Below are 23,690 nucleotides of genomic sequence, written 5' to 3'. Positions count from 1 at the left end.
GTGTATGATAGCCACGTGACCCCTGTATGATCAGTCACCTGATCAGTGCATGATGAGCCATGGGAACAGTGCATGATAGCCATGGGAACAGTGCATAATAGCCATGTGATCAGTGCATGAAAGCTACGTGACCAGTGCATGATCAGCCACGTAATCAGTGCATCATCAACCACGTGATCATTGCATGTTCAGCCATGTGATCAGTGCATACACAGTCAAGTGATCAGTGTATGATCAGCTTCGTGATCAGTGCATGGTCAGCCACGTGATCAGTGCATGATCAGGCACGTGAACAGTGAATGATCAGCCACGTGATCAGTGCATGATCTCCCACCGGATCAGGGCATGATCAGCCACGTGAACAGTGCATGATCAGCAACGTGATCATTGCATGTTCAGCCACGTGCTCAGTGCATGCACAGTCACGTGATCAGTGTATGATCAGCTTCGTGATCAGTGCATGGTCAGCCACGTGATCAGTGCATAATCAGGCACGTGAAGAGTGCATGACCAGTCACGTGATCAGTGTATGATAGCAAGGTTATCAGTGCATGATAAGCCAGGTGATCAGTGCATGATCTCCCACTTTAGCAGTGCATGATCAGCCACGTGATCACTGCATGTTCAGCCACGTGAACAGTGCATGCACAGTCACGTTATCAGTGTATGATCACGTTATCAGTGTATGATCAGCTTCGTGATTAGTTCATGATCACCCACGTGATATATGCATGTGCAGTTTTGTGGTCAGTGTATGATCAGCTTCGTGATCAGTGCATGGTCAGCCACGTGATCAGTGCATGATCAGGCACGTGAAGATTGCATGATCAGCCACGTGATCAGTGCATGATCAGCCATGTGACCAGTGAATGAACAGTCACGTTACCAGTGTATGATCAGCTTCGTGATGTGTTCATGATCAGCATCGTGATCAGTGCATGATGAGCTTCGTGATCAGTGCATGATCAGCCACGTATTCAGTGCATGATCAGTCAGGAGAACAGTGCATGATCAGCCACGTGATCAGTGCATGTGCAGCCCCGTGATCAATGTATGAACAGTCACGTGATCAGTGCATGATCAGTCAGGAGAACAGTGCATGATCAGCCACGTGATCAGTGCATGTGCAGTCTCGTGATCAGTGTATGATCAGGCACGTGATCAGTGCATGATCAGTCACATGATCAGTGCATGATCAGCCATGTGATCACTGCATGCACAGTCACGTGACCAGTGTATGATCAGCTTCGTGTTCAGAGCATGATGAGCCACGTGATCAGTGCATGATCAGGCATGTGTTCAGTGCATTATCAGTAATGTGATCAGTGTATGATCAGACACGTGATGAGTTCATGTACTGCCTCTGATCAGTGTATGATCAGCCGCGTGATCAGTGCGTGATCCGCAACATGAGTAGTGCATGATCAGTCACGTAATCTGTGTATGATCAGCCATGTGATCAGTGCATGATCACCCACGTGATCATTGCATGTTCAGGCACGTGTTCAGTGCATGCACAGTCACGTGATCAGTGTATGATCAGCTTCGTGATTAGTTCATGATCAGCCACGTGATCAGTGTATGATCAACCACGTGATCAGTGCATGATCAGCCACATGAACAGTGCAAGATCAGCCAAGAGATCAGTGCATGCACAATCACGTAATCAGTGTATGATCAGCTTCGTGATCAGAGCATGATGAGCCACGTGATCAGTGCATGATCAGCCACGTGATCAGTGCATGTGCAGTCTCGTGATCAGTGTATGATCAGGTACGTGATCAGTGCTTCGTCTTCAGTACATGAACAGCCACATGATCAGTGCATGATCAGGCCCGTGAAGAGTGCATAATCAGTCACCTTATCAGTGTATGATAGCCAGGTTAATAGCGCATGATCAGCCACGTGATCAGTGCGTGATCAGCATATGGTCAGTGTATGATCAGCCACGTGATCAGTGCATGATCAGCCATGTGATCAGTGCATGCACAATCACGTGATCCGTGTATGATCAGCTTCGTGATCAGTGCATGATCAGCCACGTGATCAGTGCATGATCAGCCACGTGATCAGTGCATGATCAGCCAGGTGATGAGTGCATGATCAGTCAAGTGATCAGTGTATGATAGCAAGGTTATCAGTGCATAATCAGCCAGGTGATCAGTGCATGATCAGCCACGTGATCAGTGCATGATCTCCCACATGATCAGTGAATGATCAGCCACGTGATCAGTGCATGATCCGCCACGTGAACATTGCATGTTCAGCCACGTGGTCAGTGCATGCACTGTCACGTGATCAGTGTATGATCATCTTCGTTATCAGTGCATGTTCAGCCACGTAATCAGTGCATGATCAGGCACATAAAGAGTGCATGATCAGTCACGTGATCAGTGTATGATAGCAACGTTATCAGTGCATGATCAGCCAGGTGATCAGTGCATGATCAGCTACGTGATCAGTTCATGCAGAGTCAGGTGATCAGTGTATGATCAGCTTCGTCATCAGTGCATGATCAGCCCCGTCATCAGTGCATGATCAGCCACGTGATCAGTGCATGATCAGCCAGGCGATCAGTGCATGATCAGCCACGTGATCAGTTCATGCAGAGTCAGGTGATCAGTGTATGATCAGCTTCGTCATCAGTGCATGATCAGCCCCGTCATCAGTGCATGATCAGCCACGTGATCAGTGCATGATCAGCCAGGCGATCAGTGCATGCAGAGTCACGTGATCAGTGTATGATCAGCTTCATGATAAGTGCATGATCAGCCACATGATCAGTGTATGATCAGCCACGTGATCAGTGCATGCACAGTCATGTGATCAGTGTATGACCAGCTTCATGATCAGTGCATTATCTGCCACGTGAATAGTGCATGTGCAGTCTTGTTATCAGTGCATGATCAGGCACGTGATCTGTGCATGATCAGTCACGTGATCAGTGCATGTGCAGTCTCGTGATCAGTGTATGATCAGTCATGTGATCAGTGCATGATAGCCACATGATCAGTGCATGATCAGTCACGTGATCAGTGCATGATCAGCCACGTGATCAGTGCATGTGCAGTCTCGTGATCAGTGTATGATCAGTCATGTGATCAGTGCATGATAGCCATATGATCAGTGCATGATCAGTCACGTGATCAGTGCATGTGCAGTCTCGTGATCAGTGTATGATCAGGCAGGTGCTCAGTGCATGATCAGTCACGTGGTCAGTGCAAGATCTTCCATGTGATCAGTGCATGCACAGTCACGTGAGCAGTGTATGATCAGCTTCGTGATCAGTGCATGATCAGCCACTTGATCAGTGCATAATCAGGCAGGTGATGAGTGCATGATCAGGCAAGTGATCAGTGTATGATCAGCTTCATGATCAGTGCATGATCACCCACGTGATCAGTGCATGTGCAGCCACGTGATCAGTGCATGCACAGTCACGTGATCAGTATATGATCAGCTTCGTGATTACTTCATGATCAGCCACGTGATCAGTGTATTGTCAACCACGTTATCAGTGCATGATCAGCCATATGAAGAGTACAAGTCCAGCCAAGTAATCAGTGCATGCACAGTCCCGTATTCAGTGTATGATCAGCTTCGTGATCAGTGCATGATGAGCCAGGTGATCAGTGCATGATCAGGCACGTGTTCAGTGCATTATCAGTAATGTGATCAGTGTATGATCAGACACGTGATGAGTGCATGAACAGCCTCATGACCAGTGTATGATCAGCCACGTGATCATTGCATGATCCGCAACGTGATTAGTGCATGATCACCCACGTGATCAGTACATCATCAGCCACGTGACCAGTGCATGCACAGTCACGTGATCAGTGTATGATCAGCTTCATGATCAGTGCATGATCAGCCACGTGATCAGTGCATGTGCAGTCTCGTGATCAGTGTATGATCAGGCACGTGATCAGTGCATGATCAGCCACGTGATCATTGCATGATCAGCCACGTGATCAGTGCATGCACAGTCACGTGATCAGTGTATGATCAGCTTCGTGATTATTTCATGATTAGCCACGTGATCAGTGTATGATCAGCCACGTGATCAGTGCATGATCTCCCACGGGATCAGTGCATGAACAACCACGTGAACATTGCATGATCAGCAACGTGATCAGTGTATGATCAGCCACGTGATCAGTGCATGCACAGTCACGTGATCAGTGTATGATCAGCTTCGTGATCAGTGCATGGTCAGCCACGTGATCAGTGAATGATCAGGCACGTGTTCAGTCCATTATCAGTAATGTGATCAGTGTATGATCAGACACGTGATGAGTGCATGAACAGCCTAATGATCAGTGCATGATAGCCACATGATCAGTGCAGTATCAGTCACGTGGGCAGTGCATGATCAGCCACGTGATCAGTGCATGTGCAGTCTCGTGATCAGTGTATGATCAGTCATGTGATCAGTGCATGATAGCCATATGATCAGTGCATGATCAGTCACGTGATCAGTGCATGTGCAGTCTCGTGATCAGTGTATGATCAGGCAGGTGCTCAGTGCATGATCAGTCACGTGGTCAGTGCAAGATCTTCCATGTGATCAGTGCATGCACAGTCACGTGAGCAGTGTATGATCAGCTTCGTGATCAGTGCATGATCAGCCACTTGATCAGTGCATAATCAGGCAGGTGATGAGTGCATGATCAGGCAAGTGATCAGTGTATGATCAGCTTCATGATCAGTGCATGATCACCCACGTGATCAGTGCATGTGCAGCCACGTGATCAGTGCATGCACAGTCACGTGATCAGTATATGATCAGCTTCGTGATTACTTCATGATCAGCCACGTGATCAGTGTATTGTCAACCACGTTATCAGTGCATGATCAGCCATATGAAGAGTACAAGTCCAGCCAAGTAATCAGTGCATGCACAGTCCCGTATTCAGTGTATGATCAGCTTCGTGATCAGTGCATGATGAGCCAGGTGATCAGTGCATGATCAGGCACGTGTTCAGTGCATTATCAGTAATGTGATCAGTGTATGATCAGACACGTGATGAGTGCATGAACAGCCTCATGACCAGTGTATGATCAGCCACGTGATCAGTGCATGATCCGCAAAGTGATTAGTGCATGATCACCCACGTGATCAGTACATCATCAGCCACGTGATCAGTGCATGCACAGTCACGTGATCAGTGTATGATCAGCTTCATGATCAGTGCATGATCAGCCACGTGATCAGTGCATGTGCAGTCTCGTGATCAGTGTATGATCAGGCACGTGATCAGTGCATGATCAGCCACGTGATCATTGCATGATCAGCCACGTGATCAGTGCATGCACAGTCACGTGATCAGTGTATGATCAGCTTCGTGATTATTTCATGATTAGCCACGTGATCAGTGTATGATCAGCCACGTGATCAGTGCATGATCTCCCACGGGATCAGTGCATGAACAACCACGTGAACATTGCATGATCAGCAACGTGATCAGTGTATGATCAGCCACGTGATCAGTGCATGCACAGTCACGTGATCAGTGTATGATCAGCTTCATGATCAGTGCATGGTCAGCCACGTGATCAGTGAATGATCAGGCACGTGTTCAGTGCATTATCAGTAATGTGATCAGTGTATGATCAGACACGTGAAGAGTGCATGAACAGCCTAATGATCAGTGCATGATAGCCCCATGATCAGTGCAGGATCAGTCACGTGGGCAGTGCATGATCAGCCACGTGATCAATGCATGTGCAGTCTCGTGATCAGTGTATGTTCAGGCACGTGATCAGTGCATGATCAGTCAAGTGATCAGTGCATGATCAGCCATGTGATGAGTGCATGATCAGGCAAGTGATCAGTTCTTGATCAGGCGTGTGATCAATGCATGACCAGTCACATGATCAGTGTATGATCAGCCACATGATCAGTGCATGATAGCCACGTTACCCCTGCATGATCAGTCACGTGATCAGTGCATGATGAGCCATGGGATCAGTGCATGATAGCCATGTGATCAGTGCATGAAAGCTACGTGACCAGTGCATGATCAGCCACATAATCAGTGCATCATCAGCCACGTGATCATTGCATGTTCAGGCACGTGATCAGTGCATGCACAGTCACGTGATCAGTGTATGATCAGCTTCGTGATCAGTGAATGATCAGCCACGTGATCATTGCATGTTCATCCATGCGATCAGTGCATGCACAGTCACGTGATCAGTGTATGATCAGCCCCGTGATCAGTGTATGATAGCCACGTGATCAGTGTATGGTAGCCACGTGACCCCTGTATGATCAGTCACCTGATCAGTGCATGATGAGCCATGGGAACAGTGCATGATAGCCATGGGAACAGTGCATAATAGCCATGTGATCAGTGCATGAAAGCTACGTGACCAGTGCATGATCAGCCACGTAATCAGTGCATCATCAACCACGTGATCATTGCATGATCAGCCATGTGATCAGTGCATGCACAGTCAAGTGATCAGTGTATGATCAGCTTCGTGATCAGTGCATGGTCAGCCACGTGATCAGTGAATGATCAGGCACGTGTTCAGTGCACTATCAGTAATGTGATCAGTGTATGATCAGACACGTGATGAGTGCATGAACAGCCTCATGATCAGTGTAAGATCAGCCGAGTGATCAGTGTATGATCTGCAACGTGATTAGTGCATGATCAGTACGTGATCAGTGCTTGCCTGGTCCCGAGATCAGTGTATGATCAGCTTCGTCTTCAGTACATGATCAGCCAAATGATCAGTGCATGATCAGGCCCGTGAAGAGTGCATAATCAGTCACCTTATCAGTGTATGATAGCCAGGTTAATAGCGCATGATCAGCCACGTGATCAGTATGTGATCAGCATATGGTCAGTGTATGATCAGCCACGTGATCAGTGCATGATCAGCCAGGTGATGAGTGCATGTGCAGTCACGTGATCAGTGTATGATCAGCCACGTGATCAGTGTATGATCAGCCACGTAATCAATGTATGATCAGCCACCTGACCAGTGCATGATCAACAATGTGATTAGTGCATGATCAGCCACATGATCAGTGCATGATCAGCCACGTGATCACTGTATGATCAGCCACGTGATCAGTGCATGTGCAGTCACGTGATCATTGTATGATCAGCCATGTGTTCAGTGCATGGTAGACAAGGGATCAATGCATGATAGCTACGTGATCAGTGCATGCTCCGTCACATGAGCAGTGCATGATCAGCCACGAGTTCAGTGCATGATAGCCACGTGATCATTGCCTACAATTACGTGATCAATGCATGTGCAGTCCCGTGATCAGTGTATGATCAGCCACATAATCAGTGCATGATAGCCACCTGACCAGTGCATGATCAGCAACGTGATTAGTGCATGATAGCCACGTGATCAGAGCATGATCAGTCTCGTGATCAGTGCATGATCAGCCACAGGATCAGTTCATGATAGCCATGTGATCAGATCATGTTAGCTACGTGATCAGTGCATAATCAGCCACATAATCAGTATATGATAGCCACCTGACCAGTGCATGATCAGCAACGTGATTAGTGCATGATCAGCCATATGATCAGTGCATGATCAGCCACGTGATCACTGTATGATCAGCCACGTCATCAGTGCATGTGCAGTCACGTGATCAGTGTATGCTCAGCCACGTCATCATTTCATGGGCAGTCACGTGGTCAGTGCATGATTAATCCCGTGATAAGAGTATGATCAACCACGTGATCAGTGCATTATCAGCCACGTGATCAATGCATTATCCGCAAGGTGATTAGTGCATGATCAGCCAAATGATCAGTGTATGATCAGCCACGTAATCAATGTATGATCAGCCACCTGACCAGTGCATGATCAGCAATGTGATTAGTGCATGATCAGCCACATGATCAGTGCATGATCAGCCACGTGATCACTGTATGATCAGCCACATAATCAGTGCATGTGCAGTCACGTGATCAGTGTATGATCAGCCACGTAATCAATGTATGATCAGCCACCTGACCAGTGCATGATCAGCAATGTGATTAGTGCATGATCAGCCACATGATCAGTGCATGATCAGCCACGTGATCACTGTATGATCAGCCACGTCATCAGTGCATGTGCAGTCACGTGATCATTGTATGATCAGCCACGTGATCAGTGCATGATAGCCATGTGATCAGTGCATGATAGCTATGAGATCAGTGCATGATCAGCAACGTGATCAGTGCATGCACCATCACGTGATCAGTGTATGCTCAGCTTCGTGATAAGTGCATGATCAGCCACGTGCTCAATGCATGATCAGGCACATGATCAGTTCATGATCAGTCACGTGATCAGTGCTTGCGAAGTCACATGATCAGTGCATGATAGCCATGTGATCAATGCATGATCAGTCCCGTCTTCAGTGCATGATAACCAGGTGATCAGTGCATGATCAGTCACGTGTTGAAGGTATGATCAGCCACGTGATCAGTGCATGATAGCCAAGTGACCAGTGCAGGATCAGTCACGTGATCTGTGTATGATCAACCACGGGATTAATGCATGATAGCTACCAGATCAGTGCATGATCAGTCACGTGATCAGTGCATGATTTGTCACGTGATCAGTGTATGATATACACGTGATCAGTTAATGCCCAGTCCTGTGTTAAGTGCATGATAGCGACGTGATCAGTGCATGATAGCGACGTGATCAGTGCATGATCAGCAACATGATCAGTGCATGATAGTCAGGTGATCAGTGCATTCACAGTCACGTGATCAGTGTATGATCAGCCACGTGATCAGTGCATGCACAGTCACGTGATCAGTGTATGATCAGGCATATGATCAGTGCATGATCAGCCACGTGATCAGTGCATGATCAGCCACGTGATCAGTGCATGCACAGTCACGTGATCAGTGTAAGATCAGCTTCTTGATTAGTTCATGATCAGCGACGTGATCAGTGTATGATCAACCACGTAATCAGTGCATGATCAGCCACATGAACAGTGCAAGATCAGCCAAGTGATCAGTGCATGCACAGTCACATAATCAGTGAATGATCAGCTTCGTGATCAGTGCATGATGAGCCAAATGATAAGTGCATGATCAGGCACGTGATCAGTTCATGGTCAGGCATGTGATCAGTGCATGATCAGTCACATGATCAGTGTATGATCAGCCACGTGATCAGTGCATGATAGCCACGTGACCCCTGCATGATAGCCATGTGATCAGTGCGTGATACCTACGTGATCAGTGCATGATCAGCCACGTAATCAGTGCATGATCAGCCACGTGATCTTTGCATGTTCAGCCACGTGATCAGTGCATGCACAGTCACGTAATCAGTGTATGGTCAGCTTCGTGATCAGTGCATGATCAGCCACGTGATCATTGCATGCACAGCCACGTGATCAGTAAATGATAGCCACGTGATCAGTGCATGATCCGTCATGTGATCAGTGTATGATAAGCCACGTGAACAGTGCGTGCTCACTCACATGATCAGGGCCTGCTGAGCTGCCTGATTCCTGTCTGCTCATCTGCTTAACAATTGCCAGCTGAGCTGCATGATTCCTCCCTGTCATCTGCTTGACAATTGTCAGCTGTGCTGTGTAATTCCTGCGTGCTCAGCTGCTTGATTATTGCCATCTGAGCAGCATGATTCGTCATAGATGAGCTCCATGATTATTGCCTGCTGATTGTGTGATTCGTGCCTACTCAGCTCTTTAATTATTGCCTCCAGAGCCACATGATCAGTGTATGATAGCAAACATGATCAGCACATGATCAGTCACATGTTCAGCGCCATTCAGTCACGTGATCACTACATGATAGTCAAGTGATCAGTCCATGCTCAGTCATGGTATCAGAGCATGATCAGCCACGTGATCAGTGCCTGCACATTCAAGTAATCAGCGCCTCTAAGTCACCTGATCACTTCATGATGGACACATGATCGGTGCATGATCAGCCACATCATCAGTGCATGATAGCCACGTGATCAGTGCATGATCAGTCATGTGATCAGTGCATGATCAGCCACATGATCAGTGCATGATAGCCACATGATCAGTGTGTGATCAGTCACGTGATCAGTGTATGGTCAGCCACATGATCAGTGCATGATAGCCAAGTGATCAGTGCATGATCAGCCATGTGATCAGTGCACGCACAGTCACGTGATCAGTCCATGATCAGCCACGTAATAAGTGCATGATCAGCCACGAGATCACTGTATGATCAGCCACGTGATCTGTGCATGTGCAGTCACGTGATCATTGTATGATCAGCCATGTGTTCAGTGCATGGTAGACAAGGGATCAATGCATGATAGCTACGTGATCAGTGCATGCTCAGTCACATGAGCAGTGCATGATCAGCCACGAGTTCAGTGCATGATAGCCACGTGATCATTGCCTACAATTACGTGATCAATGCATGTGCAGTCACGTGATCAGTGTATGATCAGCCACATAATCAGTGCATGATAGCCACCTGACCAGTGCATGATCAGCAACGTCATCAGTGCATGTGCAGTCACGTGATCAGTGTATGCTCAGCCACGTCTTCAGAGCATGGGAAGTCACTTGGTCAGTGCATGATTAATCCCGTGATAAGTGTATGATCAGCCACGTGATCAGTGCATGATCAGCCACGTGATCAGTGTATGATCAGCCATGTGATCAGTGAATGATCACCACGTGATCAGTACATGATCAGACACGTTATCAGTGAATGCACAGTCTGGTGATCAGTGAATGATCAGTCACGTGATCAGTGTATGATAGCCAGCTTATCAGTGCATGATAGCCACCTGACCAGTGCGTGATCAGCAACGTGATTAGTGCATGATAGCCACGTGATCAGTGCATGATCAGTCACATGATCAGCCTCGGGATCAGTGCATGATAGACATGTGATCAGAGCATGATAGCTACGTGATCAGTGCATAATCAGGCACGTAATCAGTGCATGATAGCCACCTGACCAGTGCATGATCAGCAACGTGATTAGTGCATGATAGCCACGTGATCAGTGCATGATCAGTCACATGATCAGTTCATGATCAGCCTTGTGATCAGTGCATGATAGTCATGTGATCAGAGCATGATAGCTACGTGATCAGTGCATAATCAGTCACATAATCAGTTCATGATAGCCACCTGACCAGTGCATGATCAGCAACGTGATTAGTGCATGATCAGCCACATGATCAATGCATGATCATTCACGTGATCACTGTATGATCAGCCACGTCATCAGTGAATGTGCAGTCACGTGATCAGTGTATGATCAGCCACGTGATCAGTGCATGATAGCCAAGTGATCAATGCATGATAGCTAGGTGATCAGTGCCTGATCAGGCACGTGTCAATGTATTATCATCCACGTGATCATTGCATGGGCAGTCACGTGATCAGTGCATGATCAATCCCGTGATAAGTGTATGATCAGCAACGTGATCAGTGCAGGCACAGTCATGTGATCAGGGAATCATAGCCAAGTGATCAGTGCTTGATCATTCACATGATCAGTGTATGATCATCCACGTGATCAGTGCAAGAGCAGTCATGTGATAAGTGTATGATAGCCACCTGATCAGTGCCTGATCATTCATGTGATCAGAGCATGCTAGCCATGTGATCAGTGCATGATAGCCACTTGATCAGTGCATGATCATTCACGTCATCCGTGTATGATCAGCCTCGTGATCAGTGTATGATCATCCACGTGACCAGTGCATGACAGGCACGTAATCCGTGCATGATAGCCAACAGATCACTGCATGATCAGCCTCGTGATCAGTGCATGATAGCCACGTTATCATTGCATGATCAGTCACGTGATCAGTGAATGATCACCACGTGATCAGTGCATGATACCTACGTGATTAGTGCATAATCAGTCACGTGATCAGTGCATGATCAGCCACGTGATCTGTGCGTGATAGCCACGTGATGAGTGCATGATCAGTCACATGATCATGGCATGCGCAGTCATGTGATCAGTGCATTATAGCTACGCGATCAGTGCATAATCAATCATGTGATCAGTGCATGATCAGGCACGTGATCATTGCATGATCAGCCACGTGATCAGTGCATGATCAGCCAGGTTATCAGTGCATGATCAGCCACGTGATCAGTGCATGCAGTCACGTGATCAGTGTATGATCAGCCAGATGATCAGTGCATGATCAGGTACGTGATCAGTGCATGATCAGGCACATGATCAGTGCATGATCAGTCATGTGATCAGTGTATTATCAACCATGAGATCAGTGCATGATCAGCCACGTGATCAGTGTATGATCAGCCAATTGATCAGTGCATGATCTGCAATGTGATTAGTGCATGATCAGCCACGTAATCAATGTATGATCAGCCACGTGATCAGTACCTCATCAGCCACGTGATCAGTGCATGATCAGCCCCGTGATCAGTGCATGCACAGTCACGTGATCAGTATATGATCAGCTTCGTGATCAGTGCATGGTCAGCCATGAGATCAGTGCATGATCAGGCACGTGAAGAGTGTATGATCAGTCACGTGATCAGTGTATGATACCAGGTTATCAGGGCATGATCAGCCACGTGATCAGTGTATGATCAGCCACGTGATCAGTGTATGCTCAGCTTCGTGATCAGTGCATGATCAGCCACGTGATCAGTGTATGATCAGTCACGTGATCAGTGAATGATCAGCCACGTGATCAGTGCATGCACCGTCACGTGATCAGTGTATGCTCAGCTTCGTGATAAGTGCATGATCAGCCACGTGCTCAATGCATGATCAGGCACATGATCAGTTCATGATCAGTCACGTGATCAGTGTATGATCAGCCAGGTGAACAGTGCCTGCTGAGTCACATGACCAGGGACTACTGAGCTTCGTGATTCCTGTCTGCTGAGTTGCTTGACAGTTGCCATCTTAGCTGCGTGGTTCCTGCCTGCTCATCTGCTTGACAATTGCCAGCTGAGCCGTCTGATTCCGGACTATTCAGCTGCTTGATGATTGCCAGCTGAGCAGCATGATTCATCACAGCTGAGAGCCATGATTATTGCCTGCTGATTGCGTGACTCGTGCCTACGCAGCTCTTTGGTTATTGCCTCCTGAGGCACATCATTAGGGCATGATAGCCACTTGATCAGTTCATGATCAGTCATATGATAAGCACCATTCAGACATGAGATCACTGCATGCTAAGTCACGTGATCAGTTCATGATCAGCCATGTGATTAGTGCAGGATCAGCCATGTGATAAGTGCATGATCACCCACGTGATTATTACATGCACAATCAATTGATCAGTGCATGAGAGCCACGTGATCTGTGCATGATCAGTCACGTGATCAGTGTATGATCAGCCACGTGATCAGTGCATGATAGCCACGTGACCAGTACATGATTAATCAGTGCATGATCATCCACAGGATAAGTGAATGCACAGTCAAGTGATCAGTGCATGCAGTTATGTCATCAGTGTATGATCAGCTTCGTGATCAGTGTATGATCAGCCACGTGATCAGTGCATGATAAGTCACGAGATCAGTGCATGATCAGGCATGTGATCAGTGCATGATCACGCTCGTGATCAGTGCATGACCAGTCACGTTATCAGTGTATGATCAGCTACGTGATCAGTGCATACTATCCACGTGACCAGTTCATGATCAGTCAAGAGGTCAGTGCATGATAGCCACGTGATCACTCTATTGTCAGCCACATGATCAGTGCATTTGCAGTCACGTGATCATTGTATGATCAGCCATGTTTTCAGTGCATGATAGACAAGGGATCAATGCATGATAGCTACGTGATCAGTGCATGCTCAGTCACATGAGCAGTGCATGATCATCCCCGTGATCAGTACATGATAGTCACGTGATCATTGCCTACAATTACGTGATCAGTGCATGTGCAGTCACGTGGTTGTTCCATGCCCAGTCACGTGATCAGTGTATGATCAGCCACGTGTTCAGTGCATGATAGACACGTAATCAGTGCATGATCAGCAACATGATCAGTGCATGATAGCCAGGTGATCAGTGTATGATCAGTCACGTGATCAGTGCATGATCAGCCACGGGATCAGTTCATGATAACCATGTGATCAGTGCATGATAGCTACGTGATCAGTGCATAATCAGCCACATAATCAGTGCATGATAGCCACCTGACGAGTGCATGATCAGCAACGTGATTAGTGCATGATAGCCACGTGATCAGTGCATGATCAGTCACATGATCACTTCTAGATCAGCCTCGGGATCAGTGCATGTTAGCCATGTGAATAGAGCATGAAAGCTACGTGATCAGTGCATAATCAGCCACGTAATCAGTACATGATAGCCACCTGACCAGTGCATGATCAGCAACGTGATTCGTGCATGATAGCCACGTGATCAGTGCATGATCAGTCACATGATCAGTTCATGATCAGCCTCGGGATCAGTGCATGATAGCCATGTGATCAGAGGGTGATAGCTACGTGATCAGTGCAAAATCAGCCACATAATCAGTGCATAATAGCCACTTCATCAGTGCATGATCAGCAAAGTGATTAGTGCACGATCAGCCCATGATCAGTGCATGATCAATCACGTGATCACTGTATGATCAGCCATGTCATCAGTGCATGTGCAGTCACGTGATCAGTGTATGATCAGCCACGTGATCAGTGCATGTCAGCCAAGTGATCAATGCATGATAGCTACGTGATCAGTGCATGATCAGGCACATGTCAGTGTATTATCATCCACGTGATCATTGCTTGGGCAGTCACGTTATCAGTGCATGATCAATCCCGTGATAAGTGTATGATCGGCAACGTGATCAGTGCAGGCGCAGTCATGTGATCAGGGAATCATAGCCACGTGATCAGTGCATAATAAGCCCCTTGATCAGTGCATGATCATCCAAATGAACACTGCATGATCAGCCATGTGATCAGTGCATGATCAGCCATATGATCAGTGCATAATCAGCCACGTGATCAGTGTATGATCAGCCACGTCATCAGTGCATGTGCAGTCATGTGATCAGTGTATGATCAGCCACGTGATCACTACATGATAGCCATGTGATCATTGCTACAGTTACATGATCAGTGCATGCGCAGTCAGGTGATCAGTGCATGATACCCAAGTGAGCAGCGCATGATCAATAACATGATCTGTAATATTCAGACACTTGATCACTGTATGCTCAGTCACGTGAACAGTTCCTGATCAGCCACGTGATCAGTGTATGATCATCCTCGAGATCAGTGCTTGCGAAGTCACATGATCAGTGCATGATAGCCACGTGATCAGTGCATGATCAGTCCCGTCTTCAGTGCATGATAGCCAGGTGATCAGTGCATGATCAGTCACGTGTTGAATGTATGATCAGCCACGTGATCAGTGCATGATAGCCAAGTGACCAGTGCAGGATCAGTCACGTGATCAGTGTATGATCAACCACGGGATCAATGTATGATAGCTACCAGATCAGTGCATGATCAGTCACGTGATCAGTCCATGATTTGTCACGTGATCAGTGTATGATATACACGTGATCCGATAATGCCCAGTCATGTGTTAAGTGCACGATAGCGACATGATCAGTGCATGATCAGCCACGTAATCAGTGCATGATCAGGCACGTGATCAGTGCATGATCTGTCATGTGAATAGTGTATGATCAGCCACGTGATGCGTGCAGGATCAGCCAGGTGATCAGTGTATGATCAGCCATGTGATCAGTGAATGATCACCACATTATCAGTGCATGATCAGCCACGTTATCAGTGTATGCACAGTCACGTGATCAGTGTATGATCAGCTTTGTGATCAGTACATGATCAGCCACATGATCAGTGCATGATCAGCCACGTGATCAGTGCATGATAGCTACGTGATCAGTGCATGATCAGCCACGTGATCAGTGCATGATAGCCAGGTGATCAGTGCATGATAGCCACCTGACCAGTGCATGATCAGCAACGTGATTAGTGCATGATAGCCACGTGATCAGTGCATGATCAGCCACGTTATCAGTGTATGCACAGTCACGTGATCAGTGTATGATCAGCTTTGTGATCAGTACATGATCAGCCACATGATCAGTGCATGATCAGCCACGTGATCAGTGCATGATAGCTACGTGATCAGTGCATGATCAGCCACGTGATCAGTGCATGATAGCCAGGTGATCAGTGCATGATAGCCACCTGACCAGTGCATGATCAGCAACGTGATTAGTGCATGATAGCCACGTGATCAGTGCATGATCAGTCACATGATCAGTTCATGATCAGCCTCGGTATCAGTGCATGTTAGCCATGTGATCAGAACATGATAGCTACGTGATCAGTGCATAATCAGCCACGTATTCAGTGAATGATATCCACCTGACCAGTGCATGATCAGCAACGTGATTAGTGCATGATAGCCACGTGATCAGTGCATGATCAGTCACATGATCAGTTCATGATCAGCCTCGGGATCAGTGCATGATAGCCATGTGATCAGCGCATGATAGCTACGTGATCAGTGCATAATCAGCCACATAATCAGTTCATGATAGCTACCTGACCAGTGCATGATCAGCAACGTGATTAGTGCATGATCAGCCACATGATCAGTGCATGATCAATCACGTGATCACTTTATGGTCAGCCAAGTCATCAGGGCATGTGCAGTCACGTGATCAGTGTATGATCAGCCACGTGATCAGTGCATGATAGCCAAGTGATCAATGCATGATAGCTAGGTGATCAGTGCATGATCAGGCACGTGTCAGTGTATTATCATCCACGTGATCATTGCATGGGCAGTCACGTGATCAGTGCATGATCAATCCCGTGATAAGTGTATGATGGGCAACGTGATCTGTGCAGGCACAGTCATGTGATCAGGGAATCATAGCCACGTGATCAGTGCATAACCAGCCCCTTGATCAGTGCATGATCATGCAAATGATCAGTGCATGATCATACAAATTATCAATGCATGATCAGCGACGTGATCAGTGCATGATGAGCCACATGATGAGTGCATAATCAGCCACGTGATCAGTGTATGATCAGCCACGTCATCAGTGCAAGTGCAGTCACGTGATCAGTGTATGATCAGCCACGTGATCACTGCATGATAGCCATGTGATCATTGCCTACAGTTACATGAGCAGTGCATGCGCAGTCAGGTAATCAGTGCATGATACCCAAGTGATCAGCACATGATCAATAACATGATCAGCAATATTCAGACACTTGATCACTGTATGCTCAGTCACGTGAACAGTTCCTGATCAGCCACGTGATCAGTGTATGATCATCCTCGAGATCAGTGCTTGCGAAGTCACATGATCAGTGCATGATAGCCACGTGTTGAATGTATGATCAGCCACGTGATCAGTGCATGATAGCCACGTGACCAGTGCAGGATCAGTCAAGTGATCAGTGTATGATAGCCAGCTTATCAGTGCATGATCAGCCACATGATCAGTGCATGATCAGCCACGTGATCAGTGCATGATAGCCACATGATCAGTATATAATCAGAAACGTAATCAGTGCATGAAGCCAGGTGATCAGTACATGATCAGTCACGTGATCAGTGCATGATCAGCCACGGGATCAGTTCATGATAGCCATGTGATCAGTGCATGATAGCCATGTGATCAGTGCATAATCAGCCACGGAAGCAGTGCATGATAGCCACCTGACCAGTGCATGATCAGCAACGTGATTAGTGCATGATAGCCACGTGATCAGTGCATGGTTGGTCACATGATCAGTTCATGATCAGCCTAGGGATCACTGCATGATAGCCATGTGATCAAAGCATGATAGCTACGTGATCAGTGCATAATCAGCCACATAATCAGTTCATGATAGCCACCTGACCAGTGCATGATCAGCAACGTGATTAGTGCATGATAGCCACCTGACCAGTGCATGATCAGCAACGTGATTAGTGCACGATCAGCCACATGATCAGTGCATGACCAATCACGTGATCACTGTATGATCAGCCACGTCAGCAGTGCATGTGCAGTCATGAGATCAGTGTATGATCAGCCACGTGATCAGTGCATGATAGCCAAGTGATCAATGCATGATAGCTTGGTGATCAGTGCCTGATCAGGCACGTGTCAGTGTATTATCATCCTCATGGTCATTGCATGGGCAGTCACGTGATCAGTGCATGATCAATCCCGAGATAAGTGTATGATCAGCAACGTGATCAGTGCCTGCTGAGTCATATGACCAGGGACTACTGAGCTTCGTGATTCCTGTCTGCTGAGTTGCTTGACAGTTGCCATCTTAGCTGCGTGGTTCCTGCCTGCTCATCTGCTTGACAATTGCCAGCTGAGCCGTCAGATTCCTGACTATTCAGCTGCTTGATGATTGCCAGCTGAGCAGCATGATTCATCACAGCTGAGAGCCATGATTATTGCCTGCTGATTGCGTGATTCGTGCCTACTCAGCTCTTTGGTTATTGCCTCCTGGGGCACATCATCAGTGCATGATAGCCACTTGATCAGTTCATGATCAGTCATATGATAAGCACCATTCAGACATGAGATCACTGCATACTAAGTCACGTGATCAGTTCATGATCAGCCATGTGATTAGTGCATGATCAGCCATGTGATAAGTGCATGATCATCCACGTGATTATTACATGCACAATCAATTGATCAGTGCATGAGAGCCACGTGATCTGTGCATGATCAGTCACGTGATCAGTGTATGATCAGCCACGTGATCAGTGCATGATAGCCACGTGACCAGTACATGATTAATCAGTGCATGGTCATCCACATGATCATTGCATGCACAGTCAAGTGATCAGGGCATGCAGTCACGTGATCAGTGTATGATCAGCGTCGTGATCAGAGTATGATCAGCCATGTGATCAGTGTATGATCAGCCACGAGATCAGAGTATGATCAGCCACGTGATCAGTGTATGATCAGCCATGTCACCAGTGCATGGTCAGTCACGAGATCAGTGCATGATCAGCCATGGGATCCGTGCATGAGAGGCATGTTATCAGTGCATGATAGCTACGTGATCAGTCCATGATCAGCCACGTAATAAGTGCATGATCAGCCACGTGATCACTGTATGATCAGCCACGTGATCAGTGCATGTGCAGTCACGTGATCATTGTATGATCAGCCATGTGTTCAGTGCATGGTAGACAAGGGATCAATGCATGATAGCTACGTGATCAGTGCATGCTCTGTCACATGAGCAGTGCATGATCAGCCACGAGTTCAGTGCATGATAGCCACGTGATCATTGCCTATAATTACGTGATCAATGCATGTGCAGTCACGTGATCAGTGTATGATCAGCCACATAATCAGTGCATGATAGCCACCTGACCAGTGCATGATCAGCAACGTGATTAGTGCATGATAGCCACGTGATCAGAGCATGATCAGTCTCGTGATCAGTGCATGATCAGCCACAGGATCAGTTCATGATAGCCATGTGATCAGATCATGATAGCTACGTGATCAGTGCATAATCAGCCACATAATCAGTATATGATAGCCACCTGACCAGTGCATGATCAGCAACGTGATTAGTGCATGATCAGCCATATGATCAGTGCATGATCAGCCACGTGATCACTGTATGATCAGCCACGTCATCAGTGCATGTGCAGTCACGTGATCAGTGTATGCTCAGCCACGTCATCATTTCATGGGCAGTCACGTGGTCAGTGCATGATTAATCCCGTGATAAGTGTATGATCAGCCACGTGATCAGTGCATTATCAGCCACGTGATCAATGCATTATCCGCAAGGTGATTAGTGCATGATCAGCCACATGATCAGTGTATGATCAGCCACGTAATCAATGTATGATCAGCCACCTGACCAGTGCATGATCAGCAATGTGATTAGAGCATGATCAGCCACATGATCAGTGCATGATCAGCCACGTGATCACTGTATGATCAGCCACATAATCAGTGCATGTGCAGTCACGTGATCAGTGTATGATCAGCCACGTGATCAGTGTATGATCAGCCACGTAATCAATGTATGATCAGCCACCTGACCAGTGCATGATCAGCAATGTGATTAGTGCATGATCAGCCACATGATCAGTGCATGATCAGCCACGTGATCACTGTATGATCAGCCACGTGATCAGTGCATGTGCAGTCACGTGATCATTGTATGATCAGCCATGTGTTCAGTGCATGGTAGACAAGGGATCAGTGCATGATAGCTACGTGATCAGTGCATGCTCCGTCACATGAGCAGTGCATGATCAGCCACGAGTTCAGTGCATGATAGCCACGTGATCATTGCCTACAATTACGTGATCAATGCATGTGCAGTCACGTGATCAGTGTATGATCAGCCACATAATCAGTGCATGATAGCCACCTGACCAGTGCATGATCAGCAACGTGATTAGTGCATGATAGCCACGTGATCAGAGCATGATCAGTCTCGTGATCAGTGCATGATCAGCCACAGGATCAGTTCATGATAGCCATGTGATCAGTTCATGATAGCTACGTGATCAGTGCATAATCAGCCACATAATCAGTATATGATAGCCACCTGACCAGTGCATGATCAGCAACGTGATTAGTGCATGATCAGCCATATGATCAGTGCATGATCAGCCACGTGATCACTGTATTATCAGCCACGTCATCAGTGCATGTGCAGTCACGTGATCAGTGTATGCTCAGCCACATCATCATTTCATGGGCAGTCACGTGGTCAGTGCATGATTAATCCCGTGATAAGTGTATGATCAGCCACGTGATCAGTGCATTATCAGCCACGTGATCAATGCATTATCCGCAAGGTGATTAGTGCATGATCAGCCACATGATCAGTGTATGATCAGCCATGTAATCAATGTATGATCAGCCACCTGACCAGTGCATGATCAGCAATGTGATTAGTGCATGATCAGCCACATGATCAGTGCATGATCAGCCACGTGATCACTGTATGATCAGCCACATAATCAGTGCATGTGCAGTCACGTGATCAGTGTATGATCAGCCACTTGATCAGTGTATGATCAGCCACGTAATCAATGTATGATCAGCCACCTGACCAGTGCATGATCAGCAATGTGATTAGTGCATGATCAGCCACATGATCAGTGCATGATCAGCCACGTGATCACTGTATGATCAGCCACGTCATCAGTGCATGTGCAGTCACGTGATCATTGTATGATCAGCCACGTGATCAGTGCATGATAGCCATGTGATCAGTGCATGATAGCTATGAGATCAGTGCATGATCAGCAACGTGATCAGTGCATGCACCATCACGTGATCAGTGTATGCTCAGCTTCGTGATAAGTGCATGATCAGCCACGTGCTCAATGCATGATCAGGCACATGATCAGTTCATGATCAGTCACGTGATCAGTGCTTGCGAAGTCACATGATCAGTGCATGATAGCCACGTGATCAGTGCATGATCAGTCCCGTCTTCAGTGCATGATAGCCAGGTGATCAGTGCATGATCAGTCACGTGTTGAAGGTATGATCAGCCACGTGATCAGTGCATGATAGCCAAGTGACCAGTGCAGGATCAGTCACGTGATCTGTGTATGATCAACCACGGGATTAATGCATGATAGCTACCAGATCAGTGCATGATCAGTCACGTGATCAGTGCATGATTTGTCACGTGATCAGTGTATGATATACACGTGATCAGTTAATGCCCAGTCCTGTGTTAAGTGCATGATAGCGACGTGATCAGTGCATGATAGCGACGTGATCAGTGCATGATCAGCAACATGATCAGTGCATGATAGTCAGGTGATCAGTGCATTCACAGTCACGTGATCAGTGTATGATCAGCCACGTGATCAGTGCATGCACAGTCACGTGATCAGTGTATGATCAGGCATATGATCAGTGCATGATCAGCCACGTGATCAGTGCATGATCAGCCACGTGATCAGTGCATGCACAGTCACGTGATCAGTGTATGATCAGGCATATGATCAGTGCATGATCAGCCACGTGATCAGTGAATGATCAGCCTTGTGATCAGTGCATGCACAGTCACGTGATCAGTGTAAGATCAGCTTCTTGATTAGTTCATGATCAGCGACGTGATCAGTGTATGATCAACCACGTAATCAGTGCATGATCAGCCACATGAACAGTGCAAGATCAGCCAAGTGATCAGTGCATGCACAGTCACATAATCAGTGAATGATCAGCTTCGTGATCAGTGCATGATGAGCCAAATGATAAGTGCATGATCAGGCACGTGATCAGTTCATGGTCAGGCATGTGATCAGTGCATGATCAGTCACATGATCAGTGTATGATCAGCCACGTGATCAGTGCATGATAGCCACGTTACCCCTGCATGATAGCCATGTGATCAGTGCGTGATACCTACGTGATCAGTGCATGATCAGCCACGTAATCAGTGCATGATCAGCCACGTGATCTTTGCATGTTCAGCCACGTGATCAGTGCATGCACAGTCACGTAATCAGTGTATGGTCAGCTTCGTGATCAGTGCATGATCAGCCACGTGATCATTGCATGCACAGCCACGTGATCAGTAAATGATAGCCACGTGATCAGTGCATGATCCGTCATGTGATCAGTGTATGATAAGCCACGTGAACAGTGCGTGCTCACTCACATGATCAGGGCCTGCTGAGCTGCCTGATTCCTGTCTGCTCATCTGCTTAACAATTGCCAGCTGAGCTGCATGATTCCTCCCTGTCATCTGCTTGACAATTGTCAGCTGTGCTGTGTAATTCCTGCGTGCTCAGCTGCTTGATTATTGCCATCTGAGCAGCATGATTCGTCATAGATGAGCTCCATGATTATTGCCTGCTGATTGTGTGATTCGTGCCTACTCAGCTCTTTAATTATTGCCTCCAGAGCCACATGATCAGTGTATGATAGCAAACATGATCAGCACATGATCAGTCACATGTTCAGCGCCATTCAGTCACGTGATCACTACATGATAGTCAAGTGATCAGTCCATGCTCAGTCATGGTATCAGAGCATGATCAGCCACGTGATCAGTGCCTGCACATTCAAGTAATCAGCGCCTCTAAGTCACCTGATCACTTCATGATGGACACATGATCGGTGCATGATCAGCCACATCATCAGTGCATGATAGCCACGTGATCAGTGCATGATCAGTCATGTGATCAGTGCATGATCAGCCACATGATCAGTGCATGATAGCCACATGATCAGTGTGTGATCAGTCACGTGATCAGTGTATGGTCAGCCACATGATCAGTGCATGATAGCCACGTGATCAGTGCATGATCAGCCATGTGATCAGTGCACGCACAGTCACGAGATCAGTCCATGATCAGCCACGTAATAAGTGCATGATCAGCCACGTGATCACTGTATGATCAGCCACGTGATCTGTGCATGTGCAGTCACGTGATCATTGTATGATCAGCCATGTGTTCAGTGCATGGTAGACAAGGGATCAATGCATGATAGCTACGTGATCAGTGCATGCTCAGTCACATGAGCAGTGCATGATCAGCCACGAGTTCAGTGCATGATAGCCACGTGATCATTGCCTACAATTACGTGATCAATGCATGTGCAGTCACGTGATCAGTGTATGATCAGCCACATAATCAGTGCATGATAGCCACCTGACCAGTGCATGATCAGCAACGTCATCAGTGCATGTGCAGTCACGTGATCAGT

This window comes from Bos grunniens, chromosome 4 (assembly GCF_055505025.1).
Source record: "Bos grunniens cultivar Pamir isolate PY7600 chromosome 4, Bosgru_T2T1.0, whole genome shotgun sequence".
NCBI lineage: Eukaryota > Metazoa > Chordata > Mammalia > Artiodactyla > Bovidae > Bos > Bos grunniens.
Note: the sequence above shows the minus strand (reverse complement) of the source record.